Here is a 14,014-nt window from a genome sequence, read left to right on the forward strand (position 1 = left end):
TGCAAACAGAACATATCAAGAGAAAGTCCAATAAATGGCCAGGAGATAAAGTCCATTCGGTTCCTAAATTGGCATATTGGCAATAACCACAATATGGTATGCTTATCTTATGATGTTCCACGTATCACTGCTTTGACAATTCTAATGTTCCTTGTATGTAGATATAGGATCAGATGGAAAACTTGAAGGTATGTCATGAGGGCAGACTCAGTCAATATAATAAAGGCAGTTCTTTTAAGTGCATGGGTGTTAGTAATTAAACCTATGTAGATCATGCAGATTATATTGATTTGCATGCATCTGTTTTGGCACATAAATTTTCCAACAGCCATGGTATAAAAGCTTTGCCTCCAAGCCCAGGAAATACTGCTTCATCACCTTCTGTTCACTGACATTTTGCCAGGCATTGCCCATGCCCTTTCAATTCTACTTTTGCAGCCTTTGGACTAGAAACTAGATTCCTTCTGAATATTATAGACAGAACTGACACTGTCAGCATCCTGCGTTATGCACCTCATGCCAGCTTCTGCACGTATACAGAGAGCGTGCACAGCCTCTCACTATTACTGCTCTCTAAGCTGCCAGTGCAGTTAAATCCTCAAAATGATCTTTAAAAGGGCAGCCAAATTTAAATCAGCACAGGTTGAATCCACATTGGACAATGTCCATTATTTGTAAAATAATAGCATATTGTGTTTGAGAGGCTGTTGTGATTTGAATGCCAATTCTTAGAATGTAAATCCTTTGATAGCGATCTAACTTTTAGAAGACATCTGAAGGCAGCCCTGTTTAGGGAAGCGTTTAATATTTGATGAATTATTGTATTTTAATATTTTGCTGGAAGCTGCCCAGCAGGCGGGGTATAAATAAAAATTATATATATATATTATTTAGACAAATCACTACAGGGATAGCGCCCTTTGAGAAATGGGTATGTATAAGCCATGGCTGAAATCCAGTAGATGTAGGTGCTTTTAAACCCTTTGAAACCTATATCCCTGCTATTCATTTGTGATAATTATAAAGATCCTTTTGATATTTTCTCTACTTGGCTGGTGACATCTAGCCATAGTAAACTCTTTTAACCCAGTCACTTTGGTGGTAAATTTATAATTTCAGTTGCTCACTAGCTGCCTTGACTGAAGCAGTGATAAGGCCCCTTCTTAAAAAAAAGAAGAAGACCCCCATTGATCTTGGTATCTAACTTATCATTAAGAGGCATGGGGTTCAAGAAAGTGGTAACAGAACAACTCTTTAGGTTGGATTTAATTAACCATCTGCAATTGTGGAAGCCAGTGCAATGACTCCTGCTAGCACAATGAGGCACCCCCCCTGTCTTCTCCCCACGTGCACCTCCCTCAAATCTGCTGGGTGGGGGGTCAGGAGAAGCATGCAGGCGGGGGGTGGGGAGCAGAGGAGATTGTTCCATAGGGCAAGCAGTAATGGTTGAGCTGGCAGAATGATAAGAAGAGCACAGCATAGAATTCCATCCTATGCCCCCTAGGATGAGGGATTTGTCTGAGGTCCTTTTCTTGAACATACAAACTCTGCATACCAAGAACAAACTTAGCTGGTCTCTAAGGTGCTACTGGACAATTTTTTTATTTTTTTATATATTTCTACTGCGCCAAACCAACATGGCTACCTACCTGAATCTGCAAGCCACTCTCCACCATCCCATGCCTATATCCTGTGGGGGAAAGGTCGGTGGTGGTGGTTGTACTCAATATGGTCTTGACCATGAGCGGCTGCTAAGAGGAACTCCACTTCCTTAAAATGTACTTTATGGGGAGAGAAAAAAAGTGGGAGGGAAGTATTGCCACTGCTACCTCTGCAGTGGTAAGCTTCCCTGAAATAACATCCAGTTCCAGCCCCTCTGCCTGGCGCAAATTTCACTCTTCAGTTCAAGCCAAATGCTCTTAAAGGTGAACGGCTGGCTTAGACCTCAGTTTGTTTTCCATCTATGCAAGGCCTTTAAGAGAGGTCATTGGGGTCGCAGAGGACAGTGACTGTGGCGTTTGCCCGTTCTTTTTAAAATGTCTGTACAGGGGGAGAGAAAGAGTTAATAGGTTGTTGTTGTTTAGTTGTTTAGTTGTGTCCGACTCTTCGTGACCCCATGGACCAGAGCAAGCCAGGCACTTCTGTCTTCCACTTCCTCTCACAGTTTGGTCAAACAAAGTTGTGTCAAAATAGGTAGACCAATAGAAAAGCCAGAGGCGGAGCCTACCTGTTTATAAAAGGGCTCAGCCCAAGGTTTGTTTTAGTTGGTTGGTTAGTTGGGAAAGGCAGTTGGGAAAGCAGTTGGCAGACAGTTGGAATTAGAGAGACAGTGCAGTTGGGTCTTGTGTGAGGGGAGGTAGAAGAGTTAGAGACAAGATAAATTAAGACTAAGAAGGTAAAGAGTAACATTTTGAAGGCAGTTAAAGTTTATTTGTGTTTGCAATAAACTACACTTTCCTTTGTTAACTTAAGAACCTGACTGAGATTAAGTGATTTACCAGAGAGGACCTGGTTGGTGGCAGCGGATTAGTGGTGTACGGGTCAATAGTCCGTAAGACGACTGGGGGCTCCGTACGAACGCCACAGTGATGGACCTGAATATGTGCATGTGATGTGTGATTGTGTGAGTGAAGGTGACTTGCCATTGGCCTTGACAATTTCAGATAAAACTTATGAAAGGTGAATAAACCTATGTTCCATTGAGACAAGAGAGAAGCCGAGTCTGGAGCAGATAGGAAAGAGTAAGGCTTTTTCTAGACACAATCGCTCTCCCTGTGAGAATTAAGTCTATCGCTTTGGAACACTTTGGGAGTTGACCTTGCTTCTAGATGAAGACTTTTGGCTAGCTTTGGCTAGTGCACTGGCTGTGACCTCTGTTGGAAGATAGAAACAAAGAAAATTGACTGCTGTAATCAGGGCTTCTTTTCAGCTGGTACTCAGTTCTGGCACCTCTCAGATGGGCACCTTTGCCATTCTAAGAGAATGAGGGAGGTGTTCATGGTGAGTTCCGGTATCTCTTTTTCTAGAAAAATAGCATTTTCTAGAAATGGGATCATCCATGAAGTTGGTTCAGAAACTTGTGCTAACACAAGAATGCTGCTGCCTGATTTGTTGACATATTCTTCTAAATAAAAACAACTTTATTGGTTACCAGATTGAGTTTCCAAGATCAGTTGAAGGTCTAACCTATGAAGCCCTAGAATGAGGTGAGAAACCTCAGGCCTGGTGACCAAATGTGCCCCTATGGTCCTCTCTATATGTAGAGCAGATATGTGGAACCTATTGTCCTCCAGTGTCCTTCTCATCATCCCTGGCTAGGACTGATAAGAGTTGAAGTCCTACAACATGTGAAGGGCTGATTTCCCACTTCTGGTGGGGACAATAATAGTGAATTAGATGGACTAATGATCTGACTATGTATAAGGCAACTTCCCATGTTCCTGTTTTTCATCTGCTAATGTTAACAGTGTATGCAAATAATAATAAAAAGGACATATTAGTTCTAGTGTCTTATGCATGTATTCCTACATGCAGATACACCCAGGGTAATATAAAAATGAGAGCACTCTAAACGTACAGTGCACAATGGAATATGCTGAGTAGTTTTTCCATTGTCCAGAGTAATTCAAGTTGGCATGAAGGAATTTATTAAGCAAATGCAGGCAGCCAGCTCAAAGCAAACACACAAGCATTGTAGGTGGCAAATTGACAAAAGTTCAGGCCGGCAAAACAAAGCCGATATATTCAACTCTTGCGCTTTGACTTATTAGAAACGACATAACTTAAAACACTGTCTGGAAAAAGGCTTGTAACTGATACCAACCTCGCTGCATTGGGATTATCTTCAAGTGATCTTGAAAACTAAATAATTTTTTTTATTATGAAAAAAAATACGTATAAAGAGTCTCTCCAGAAAGAAAATAGCACGAGCGTGTGCAACTTGGTATCCCCAGAGGAAGGATTAAAGCTTAAAACATGGGAAAGAAGAAGTCCAGCCGGAATAATATGCCGCAGTCATCTGCTCAGATTGCTAGCGCTGGGAAAATGTTTGAAGCTGATTTCAAATAGGGATGCCATAGATGGTAAAACAGCTGCCAGATCACTGAGACCTACGGGAGGCAGCTGTCAAACTGTAGCAAGCTCTTCAGCCTTCCAGTTGATGGCCAGACATTACCACATCACTCAGCAGAGTTTCCTGTCCAATATTAAGCACAGCACACACACATACACCCCACTACCTGAAGGTGGGATTTAAAGCAGACAGCCAGATTTCCATCAGAGATATTAGAGTTTCATATTTTGCACCATCCGTGGTCTCCTTGGATGTCTCTCAAGCTAAGCTTCCCATCAGGAAAATGGGAATAATGATGACTACATGGTTGTTTTCAGGATGAGATGGTATTGATCATAAAGCACTTTGCATATTTTCCCCCTTCAGTAATTTTTATGAAGTTTATAGGAGAAAACAAAACAAAAAATAAATACAGCTATCACAACAAAGTACACGAGTACCACATAATTCAAGAAAGGATAATGAAAGTACTTGTGCGTAGCAAATAATCCATCACGTTGAGATTTACATTTTTGTCATCCGTTACAGAGGCACCTTGCATTCTTGAAAAGCAATGAATGAATGCTTGAAAAGCAATGTATACACGGCAAGCCATAATAACTCCATGGGGAGCATTCTTTGATTTGTGTGTGTTTGGTAGGCACTTAAATTCTTGTAGGCCGTGCTTTGTACAAATCACATTTCGTTCTTACAGAAGGAAGGTGGTTTAACTTAAAAAGAGAGGAAGTGATGGGTTCATGAAAGGCAATAGCTTTCACCAGTGCAACCGTTGCGAAGCTTCTCACGTTGCCAGATATTTCCAAAATATCCCAATGATCTATAATTACAAATAATTGATCTGCATTATGCTTAACATCTGGGATGGAGAGCCTTTGACTTGCCAGATGTTGTTAGAGTCTGGCTCCCATCAACCTAACCCAGCAGGGCTAATAGTCAGGGATGATTGGGATTATAGTTCAGTACCACATAAGGATCACAAGCTCCCCAACACCACTTTACATAGTAATATAACAAGGAAACCTTGCCAGAGACCCTTGCAATCTGCATTTCAACAAAGAGGGGGAGACAATAGGAATGATGCTATTGATAGTATTTAATTGTGGGTCTCAGGACTGCACTTGGTGTGTTTTTCTTTCAACCTATTATTTCAATGACTATACAAAAGCCACAAAATTCAATCTATTTTCATTGGTACAAAATTCCATTCCCGTAAGGTTTTGTCGCCACCCACTTCCAATCAGGTAGGTTTGTGTGATCTCAGCAGAGGAGATGGAATCATTCGGGGCGGGGGAGATCATTTAAAAATGTGACCGTGCAATAGTCATGGAAAATATGTGCTGTTTGCACCCTGTCCATGTGGCATGCAATTACAATGGCTTCCCAGGACTTTGGGCCTAAAAATATATTCTCCATGACAGGAGCAGATAGCTAAATTTAGAGCCTCACCCAGCTTCTGTTGATTCACCTCTGACCTGCAGTCCTTATTTAGCTGGACCTGGTAGCTTATTATATAGTAAGGTCTAAGGAAAACAGTTGCCCTTTCCTGCAGCTCCCATAACTTTAGACTACGTTCAGAGAAATATTTACCATTCATCCCTGAACTTGTAACATTGTGCTCTTTAAGTGTGGTTGTGTTTTAAAGAGTTATACTGTATTATAGGCTTGGGTAGGAGATAAAGTTAATACTGGATAGCATATCAGAGGATGTTTTTAATGTTTTAAGAGCCAATTCACTTAACTGGTTTTCTCCTTGTTACTTTATTCTAGTATTGCCATGAAATAGTCGCCTAAATTGAAATCAAATGAGAATGTGATGCTTCCGCCACAGGCTTAATCACCCAAAGAGTTTTGATTGAACCCAAAAGAGTTTGAATAAAGTCTTGCAGACATGTCTGGTCATGTCTGGATTCTGCCTAAAAGTTACCTAGGAAAAAAATGTGTATTTTCACTTTCTTAATCTTGGGCTATTCCCCACCCCCCGAATTATGCCTGTGGTGAAGGAATTGTGTCAGACAGAACTCTTAGGATAATTTCACAATGGACAAAACTTTAGCAAATCATTATTAAGGTCAAGGAACTATACACTGTCTGTAGAAGCTGGGTCCAGATAAATTGCTGTCAATAAACAGGCTGTAGCAATAATATTCTAATGAAGGTAAAAATGCCCATTCAACAAATAAGTTGGGTGAATGGCATTGCTTGCTAACAGTTTTCAATGCATTTCCTGAAATCAGCAGCTAAGTATATGTTGCCCTAAGCACTAAGAACAACTACAATTGAAATCTTGTTAAAGGTGAGAATTTGCATATTTCCTTTTGTCTGCACAATAGACTACAGTCTACAACCTCAGCTGTCTTTGATGTAGGCTTAACATGCAAATCAGAACCTTTAAAAAATGTTAGTAATGAATTTGGTAAAATGATAAATTTAATCAAAAAGATTTTTTTTTTTGCTGCACTTACAAGGCAAATTCATGTGCAACATACATTTGGATTCTCTTACAGAACTGTTAGATTGCCATCAAACGAGACAAAGCATCTTTCCTTCCCTGTAAGGGAATGCTTGGCTTACTTAACAGGATACAATGTCCTGTTGGAATCATAACAAATGTTTGGCTCTGGCTTAATTCCAAGTCGGGCCCATGGGACATTTGACGTAAATGCCTGCCTTGCAAAGGATATACAGAACAACAGTCTCTGGAAGTTCTGCAGCCACCCAATAGTCAAAGCCTGATCGTTCTGTTTGTTTGGGCATTTTGAAAGGCATTTGGTTGGCTACCTCTGGGCTAGCCCAGGCATAGGCAAACACGCCCTCCAGATGTTTTGGGACTATAGCTCCCATCATCCCTGACCACTGGTCCTGTTAGCTAGGGACCATGGGAGTTGTAGTCCCAAAACATCTGGAGGGCTGAGTTTGCCTATGCCTGTTCTAGCCCAGAGGTAGCCAACCAAATGCCTTTCAAATTGTGTTGGACTCCAACTCCCATCAGACCCAGCCAGCTTGGCCGGTGGTCAGGAATGATGAAAGCTAAAAGTCCAGCAACATCTAGAGGGGGCAATTTGGTATCCCTTTTCCTGGCTGTTCACGGAAGCTTATTATTATAACATTCATTTATACACTGAAAACATGAGAAGCTGCATCATGAGAAGTCACGCAACTGAAAGGAACAACAGGAAAACAAGACTGCAGATATGAATGGGACTGCTTCCCCCTCTGGGGCATTTTCCATGTGGGAACTGTAAGTTCTGTAAAATGGACCCAGTCTGACAATGCAGTTAATAACTGGGAGGTGATGGAGTAACAGGTCTGCAAGGATTTCATGTAGGGTTGGCATATTCCCCAAAGTGAAAATCCGGGCAAAGTTCTTAAGCTTTCCCTTTCCCTCTTCCTAAGTCTTTGGGCTGTATTTGGATTTTTGCAGAATTTTTCTTTAAAAACTGTCCTAGTTGCCGTAAAGGTAAAGGTACCCCTGACCGTTAAGCCCAGTTGCCATACATCTGGGTTTTTTCCGGAAATTTTGCCGATTCGGAAAAATCATCTCGGACACCATTTGGACAGTCCGATTCCGGGACGTATGGCAGTCCTATTTCATGACAAGTAGTGCAGCCTCTTTGACTTGTGCCGTTAAATGTCTTTATAATAAAACTAAATATAGGAGACCAAAATAGGGGTTTGCAACATGTTGGCTTGATGTATTCTATTGTCTCAAAGATATGTCCTCTGAGGTAGCTGAAAAATCTGATGCGGGAAGAGGGTTAATACTAGAGCAAGGCTGGGGAAGCTGTAGCATGTGGGTCAGTTTTGGCCTACCAGGGGTTTGAATTTGGCCTGGAAGGCCATTTCCCCCAAGGCACACCCACCTGTCAATCAGCTGGTGGCACTGATAGGCAGGTGCCACCCACTAGTGAGAGACAGGGTTCAATTCTGCATTGGTTGCATGCCTTGTTTTCCCACAGGAACCTGGTGTGTTTAGCAGGATTTAAAATGCCTTTAGTAAGTGGTAGAAACACACACACACACACACACGGCAAGGGACCTAGTATAAGCTAGCAGTAATGTATTTCAAAATGGTTTTAGAAAACGTTTTCTTGTATAATTAAGGAGAATGTACCTGCTGACCTTTATTTCTTTAGAAAAGTTTAAGTCCAGAAATAGGAACATGGAGGTGGCATTCAGTTTGCATTACAATTTACCTAATCTACACTTTCCAAAACAACACAAGAACCAAAACACTGCCATCCTTTGAAAGTCAATAATAATAATAATAATAATAATACTTTGAATTTTGCAATGCAGTTCTCCAGCCAAGGAGTGTGTATAGTATGCATATCTAATGGTTATGGGGTTGCTCGTGCGTAAGTTGCCGCCACTCCTGGCTAGGTGACCTGGTGAAACCTTTCCTGGCTGGACAGCCCCTCACTTCGTGGCTGTTCAGTCGCTGGCAGAATCCGACAGTGGGCGTTTCTTCAACCTTTTCCAACATAAAAGTTGTTTGACGCCCAGTCTCCTCCTAGCCTCCCTGCGTGGAAGCCTTCTGCGCAGGGTGGGCGTGGGTAGCGGAGGGCCTGTGCTCTCTCCGCTGGTGTCCAGTGAAGAGTCTCTGAGCCTGCTCTCCGCTTCCCCCATTGGCCCCCCTCCATCCCTGGTGTCACGCTGATTTTCTTCCCCAACAGGAAACCTGCCTCTCTCCCTACTTGGCCCCTCTCCAGCATCGTCGTGGAGCCCCTCCTCCTCCTCTCGTTCCGATGGCAGTTCCCTGACAGCATATGTTGGGGCACAGTGTCCATAAAAATTTGTATTAGTGAGCACGATGCTCAAATGCTCAAATCTGGAAATTGCTTTGCAAAAGGGTGCATGTTAGGAAAATATATATATATAAACATGCATCTTTTAGAAGATATTCACACTACAATGCTGATGTATTTTCACGAAGACTTAAAGAAGTTTCACAGACCAATGAGTAATGTGGAGAACTTAAGATTGAGAAGTTGAGAAACCAAGAGAATCCAAAATCAACATTTTTGCCCTTCTCTTTCCACAAATCGAATCAAGTTACTTCTAAGCCTGAGTTCTAGATTCAGGTAGGTAGCTGTGTTGGTCTGACACAGTAAATATATATATAAAAATAAAATAAAAAATTCCAGTGGCACCTTAGAGACCAACTAAGTTTGTTCTTGGTATGAGCTTTCTCTAAGGTGCCACTGGACAATTTTTTTATATGTTTCTAAGCATGAGTGTTGAGGAGGCTAAGTCTGGAGGTGATGTCCAAATTATCAAAAAAAGCAGGAGTATCTGTCTCATTTCCCACACAGAGCACCTTGAAAACCCCCCACCACACAAAGCATAGTGTCAGGTTTTCGTTCATGTTAAATTACTCTTAATTGTATTTGCCAGAAAATAAAAAGGTAAAAAGGTAAAGGACCCCTGGACCATTTAGTCCTGTCAAATGTGACTATGGGGTTGTGGTGCTCATCTCGCTTTCAGGCCGAGGGAGCCGGCATTTGTCCACAGTCAGCTTTCTAGGTCATGTGGCCAGCACGACTAAACCACTTCTGGTGCAATGAGACACCGTGACAGAAACCAGAGGGCATGGAAATACCATTTACCTTCCTGCCACAGTGGTACCTATTTATCTACTTGCGCTGGTGTGCTTTTGAATGGCTAGGTTGGCAGGAGCTGGGACAGAGCAACGGGAGCTCACTCCGTCTCGGGGATTTGAACTGCCGATCTTCTGATCAGCAAGCCCAAGCGGCTCAGTGGCCACAGCACCACCTGCGTCCTAGAAAATATAGTAGCCTAATCATTACGAAAAAGCAAAGCATTTCCGATGTAGCATTCTATCCAAGAGGCAGGGCACCGTGGGGTTGACTGGTGTGAGGAAGTCTGTGTGCAAGACTTCTGAGCCTAATCTTAGATATGAAAACCGGTGGACAGGGAAGCATGGCCTTCCCATGAAGCGGCCTCAAATGCAGCCTTCACTGTGAATCCATCTTTATATCTGGCCTTGCTGAAGTCTCTCTTTGTTCATCTGCAAGCACCTGCTTCCAGATCTCATTTCCTCTTCTGGAGTTACTCCACTCCCAGACACCTGTTCAAGATGCTACCATACTGACCCCCTATGGACATTATGGTCTTATTTTAGTCTTCTTCCACCTCTGCTTGTGTTGTTAAAAGCCCCCCTCTCCTCTTCCAGCAAAGCTGAGACATATTTTTAGATGCATGTCACCTTGTTTTCCCCGCCATCACCTCTTGACCTGCGAGATCTGGAAATAAGCTCCAATTTCCATCTAGCTGAGAAAGTTGCATCTTCCTTCCTTCCTGCTGCCTTGAAAAGCTGTGTATTGAGCTGAATGAAGGACAATTTTATGCATCACTTGGGCTTTTGATCTTGGATTATAAATGAAGGAAGCTTCTTTTTCTCATTTCACCATCTCCCCCTCCCTTCGTTGCTTGGATGTTTCCGCTGCTTGGGCATTTCTCATGAAAGGGTAGCCTATTGTGCTGAGATGTCCATGAAAACTCACAAGGCTCAGAGCATGGAAACTGGCCTCCACAATTTCATGCTATTTTTTATTGACCAGTACTGACTGAGAAGTTGCCCCCAGGATTATTTCCTTCTTAGTACGGACCTGAAGCAGATAGTCTTTCAAATCACAATCAAGGCCAAGCTGTGCTTCTGTTCAGACTATGTGGGTGGCAGGTGGGAATGGCCAGGCTGAATTGAATGTACAGGCCTACCTTGGTTGTCGAACTTAATTGATTCCATTTGATTCCCGAAATGGTTCGAAAACCAAGGCAAGGCTTCCGATTGACTGCAGGAGCTACCACTCCTGAAGCGGGAGGTCCGCACTGTAGAAGTACGTTTCCAAGCACAATACAAAGTGATGGTGCTGATCTTGAAAGCCCTAAATGGTCTCAGCCCGGTATACCTGAAGGAGCGTATCCACCCCCATCATTCAGCCCAGACAATGAGGTCCACTTCCGAGGGTCTTCTGGCAGTTCCCTCACTGCGAGAAGTGAGGCTGCAGGGAACCAGGCAGAGGGCCTTCTCGGTAGTGACACCCTCTCTGTGGAACGGCCTCCCAGCAGATGTCAAGGAAATAAACAACTATCTGACTTTTAGAAGACATAGGAAGGCAGCCCTGCATGAGAAAGTTTTTAATGTCTGATGTTTTATTATGTTTTATATGTGCTGGAAGCTGCCCAGAGCGGCTGGGGAAACCCAGCCAGATGGGCGGGATATAATCAATAAAACTATTATTATTATTATTATTATTATTATTATTATTATTATTACACCCCACACACATGCACAGCCCAAGATGGATTTGGATTGCAGCCTGAGACAGGGATTCCATATCAGTGACCACCTTTTCAATTATTCTAGTTATCTTTCCTTTTGTGGACTCGCTGTTTGCTTACGTAAGAGAGATCAAAATAAGCCTTGGCATTTCTTACCTATGTAGAACAGGGTTATAAAGAGTGTTGGATGCATAATCATAGTTCTCCAACATTGTGCACATTAATCTTATTGTGTGTTATCTTTCCAGTAAGTTTGCCTCCTCTGGAAAATCCCAAAAGCTGTAACTATTCTACATTGGCTAACCAAACTTATTAGGACCTTTGAACAGCATGATTGATTGCGGCAGAAAATTGGAGTAATAAGAAACCTCGGAAAGGTCATGGAAAGGCCTCATATGTTTCTCTGTTTCTGCTGCTAGCCTGGCTATGTCCGGGGCTCTTAGCTGAAGTCTGCAGGATTAAGAAAAGGATATTTTTGCTCCAGCAATCAAAAGTTTGAGCAGACTAATGGGAAAAAGGAGCCAGTAAGCAACAGAAGCAAAAAAAATTCTTCCTTCAAACACGGTACGTACGAGGTAATGTGGCAATTTAACCTCCAGCCTGCGGGAAATTGCTGGTGCCAAAACAGAGTAGTAATACCGTATGTGAGAGGGCCATGCTTTCATTCAAGATTAAAGGAGAAGCACAAAATGCTATATAGAAAATCAGATATTTGGGTACAGGGAGGGAGAATACACAGGAAACTTTTGTTCCAAATGCAACAGGATCCAGGGGCAAGGTATTACTGGACTTAGGCTTTTGCAAGAAACAAGGGAAGAAGAGGAAGAGTTTGGATTTGATATCCCGCCTTTCACTCCCTTTAAGGAGTCTCAAAGCGGCTAACATTCTCCTTTCCCTTCCTCCCCCACAACAAACACTCCGTGAGGTGAGTGGGGCTGAGAGACTTCAAAGAAGTGTGACTGGCCCAAGGTCACCCAGCAGCTGCATGTGGAGGAGCGGAAACGCGAACCTGGTTCACCAGATTACGAGTCCACCGCTCATAACCACTACACCACACTGGAAGCTGCCTTATACTGTCAGACCATGTCCCTGTGGAGATGGCAGTACCGAATCGGTGGCGCATGCCCTGCTGGCTTGCACTCTTTATAAAGACTTGAGGAATGAGATTATCACCCCTCTTTTATTGTCCATTCCGGGTCGCCCAACCACTGACACAGTGTCCTTTCTCTTGGCAGATCAAGATGAGCAGGTTACAGCAAAGGGTGCAAGGTTTTTAGCTGGAGCTATCACATTAAGATCCACCATTTGACTATTGATTCAAAACCCCAATATGTATTTTATATAATTGACTTTTTATTTCTGTTCTTTGTATATCGTATTGTTGTTTTATTGCTATGGTCGATGGCTGATGCAAATAAAGATTGATTGATTGATTGATTGATTGATTGATTCATTCATTCATTCATTCATACAGTCAGACAATTAGTCCATGTATCCCGGTATTGGCATCGACGTTGACTGCCAACCTAGCAGTTCGAAAACATGTCAAAGTGCAAGTAGAGAAATAGGTACCGCTCTGGTGGGAAGGTAAACGGCGTTTCTGTGCGCTGCTCTGGTTCGCCAGAAGCGGCTTAGTCATGCTGGCCACATGACCCGGAAGCTGTATGCCGGCTCCATCGGCCAATAAAGCGAGATGAGCGCCGCAACCCCAGAGTCGACCACAACTGGACCTAACTGTCAGGGGTCCCTTTACCTTTAAAGGTAAAGGTACCCCTGCCCGTTCGGGCCAGTCTTGCCAGACTCTAGGGTTGTGCGCTCATCTCACTCTAGAGGCCGGGAGCCAGTGCTGTCCGCAGACACTTCCGGGTCACGTGGCCAGCGTGACGAAGCTGCTCTGGCGAGCCAGAGCCGCACACGGAAACGCCGTTTACCTTCCCGCTAGTAAGCGGTCCCTATTTATCTACTTGCACCCGGGGATGCTTTCGAACTGCTAGGCTGGCAGGCGCTGGGACCGAGCAACGGGAGCGCACCCCGCCGCGGGGATTCAAACTGCCGACCATGCGATCGGCAAGTCCTAGGCGCTGAGGTTTTACCCACAGCGCCACCCACGTCCCCCCTTTACCTTTACCTTTAAGTAAATATTTGGCTGAACAAAGGAATTAAGGTGGCTCAGGAGTACAAGTATTAACAGGCAGGACCAAGACATTTGGCTGCCTGAGGTGAAGGCCAGGAAGGTTTCCTCTCCTTTCCATGTACCAAATCTGACTGAACTAGTAGCTGAATCTTACTTCAACACCGACAATGGGACAATGTATTCGGCTGTACATGACTGTACATGATGGCAGCAGGCTAGCTTACAGGGCACAAGAATTCCTTGTATCTCCTGCCCCTAGTATAGGCCAACTGAGGTAGCTACCTCAGTCTGCCTAATGGTAGGACCATCCCTGAGTTTTATAAACCCTTTCTTCAAATGAAAACAACCAAAAACTGAGCCTGGGCTGCTCTAATTTATCATCATTGGCAACGGCTCAAATGTAGAAGAGTTCCAACGTTGCAGAAGTGGCAGCGGATCTAGAACGAAGTGGAGGCACATTCCAAATTCTTCCTGTTTGTGTCACTTGCAGGCATTGGATACAGGAT

The 14,014-nt window shown here is 43.4% G+C and overlaps 1 long non-coding RNA gene across 1 annotated transcript; it reads left to right on the forward strand.

Annotated features, from left to right (window-relative positions):
* Positions 1-1,683: 1,683 nt before the first annotated feature.
* LOC128407271 (uncharacterized) lies at positions 1,684-3,123 on the forward strand. Its single transcript, XR_008328753.1, has 2 exons — positions 1,684-2,069; positions 2,194-3,123. It is a non-coding gene; the product is annotated as an uncharacterized LOC128407271 (long non-coding RNA).
* Positions 3,124-14,014: the final 10,891 nt, after the last annotated feature.

Source organism: Podarcis raffonei, chromosome 2, assembly GCF_027172205.1.
Source record: "Podarcis raffonei isolate rPodRaf1 chromosome 2, rPodRaf1.pri, whole genome shotgun sequence".
NCBI lineage: Eukaryota > Metazoa > Chordata > Lepidosauria > Squamata > Lacertidae > Podarcis > Podarcis raffonei.